Source organism: Propithecus coquereli, unplaced genomic scaffold (genome assembly GCF_000956105.1).
Source record: "Propithecus coquereli isolate 6110/MARCELLA unplaced genomic scaffold, Pcoq_1.0 Scaffold6, whole genome shotgun sequence".
Lineage (NCBI taxonomy): Eukaryota > Metazoa > Chordata > Mammalia > Primates > Indriidae > Propithecus > Propithecus coquereli.
This window is the reverse complement of record NW_012151951.1, coordinates 14401355-14403303: the sequence shown is the minus strand read 5'-3', so window position 1 is coordinate 14403303 and position 1949 is coordinate 14401355.

Here is a 1949-nt window from a genome sequence, read left to right as displayed (position 1 = left end):
CGTTTGTTAAATGAACACATATAAAATATATAAAGAGATTTTCACACTAAGTAACATCTAGAATGCTCACTCGTATCTAAAGGTATCAGCAATAAATCTGAATACCATGCCATGTTTGTAGATGCATGTTGTTAAGCTGCTTAGATATAGTTATAAACCACACGATGATGTTGTTATTGACCACATACAAGTTCAAAGATGCCAGAAGTTATGTTTAAACACATTACCTATGCCATTCTGACCTTTAAAGGCTAATACTGATGAAGCCACATCTGAATAACAGACTTTTTGGCCAAATTTCTAGGGAGAAGCCCAACTTTGGTGATCTGTAGTTCATACAAAAGATACTTTGAAGACAAAATCTCTGATATTTGGAATTGACTGGAAGATGAATGTCAAAGACCACATTCATACCAGGCACAATTTGATAAGGAAAGCAATCCTACTCTCTGAGTAATTCAGCCCATGCCTATGGCATTGAGCTGGGTTAGCAAAGGGCTCCAAGGGCAATTAGGCAAACAGAGTCCATAGACATGGAAGAAGGAATAGAGAGACACATCTTTCCCTGGATTTGGTAAAGAAAAGATTTACACTAAGTAGAAAGTTCATCTAAGATATTTAACACAAAGACAGAATAGAAAGAAATGGAAATAGGTCAGGAGGCAAAAGTCTGGACTCACTTCCCACCTCTGATGTTCATTGACTGTTCCACCTTAATCAAGACACCTAATCTATCTAAGCCTGAATTTTCCCTGCTATAAAAGACCGGTATTAGTATCTACATTATAGAATTTATAAAGTGAATGAAATCTTATAAATTCTAAAGCTCTACAAACAATAAACAGATTTTTAACACTTTTCTCAAGTAAACTCATTAAAAAACATTATTCTATTCAGACCACTCCCTCATCCCTCTAGTTTGTTTGATACTGTTTTAATCATGTGTACATCATATTATAAAAGCCAATAATAATAGTTACTATCATAATTTCCATTTTATATTTAAGTAAACTGAGGCACAGAGCTAATATTACATGGAATATAATATGTATAATTTACTGACAAGACCAAATTTGAGAACCTGCAAAGCTGAATCTAGGCCTTGGTATACAATTACTTTACTAAGCTAATGTCTCTAGTACAAAAACATGAAGCTTTGCCTGATAACCGTCTGAACTCAGTATTGAAGCTTTTCATTCTATTAAGATAAGTCGTCAAGATGAAAAGATAGTTTGGTTAAACACTGCAAAAGGAAGCTCGTTGTCTAAAATATTTGTCATTTAAGCTGCTTGAATATTCATTGCAAAACCAGGGCTACTCCTAAGACCAAACAGATGACCCATTTGCATGCCTCAAAAAGTGCCAAAATTCAGTCTTAAAAACTCCAAATAAAATCAGCTACACTGGGTTCACCCAGCACCGGAGTGAACTGACTTGTCAGAAACAACAAGGGTGGCCTGTCGGAATTAGTCAGATCCACATAAATTATCAGAGATAACCTGCACTACCCTGGAGCTATGCTTTGGACCAACTGGGAGAATGGCTACGTTCAAGAATTTATACCAGAGGGACATCGGCAAGGTGATAGAATAAGAGCCTTCTACCATCACCCCCCACAGAAGCATCCATTTTGACCACTACTCATAGATGAGAATACCTTTGTGGGAGTATGAGAATCCAGTGAAGAAGTTCCAGCATGCTGTTGAGGCAAAAAATGAGAATAGATACACTGAAGACAGTAAGACAGTCTCACTTTACCCATGCCACCCTCCCCAAGGAAGCACAGCTCAGTGCCAAAAGAGACTCCCTTAGTCCATGATTTGTCCTATGGGGGAAAGTGAGAGTGCCATGAGTGAGCATTCAGCTTTCCCGGCTAGGTAGGATGCTGCCCAAGAGGCCCATTTCTTTCTCACTTCATCCAGAATACTAATGTGATCAACATGGCTGAG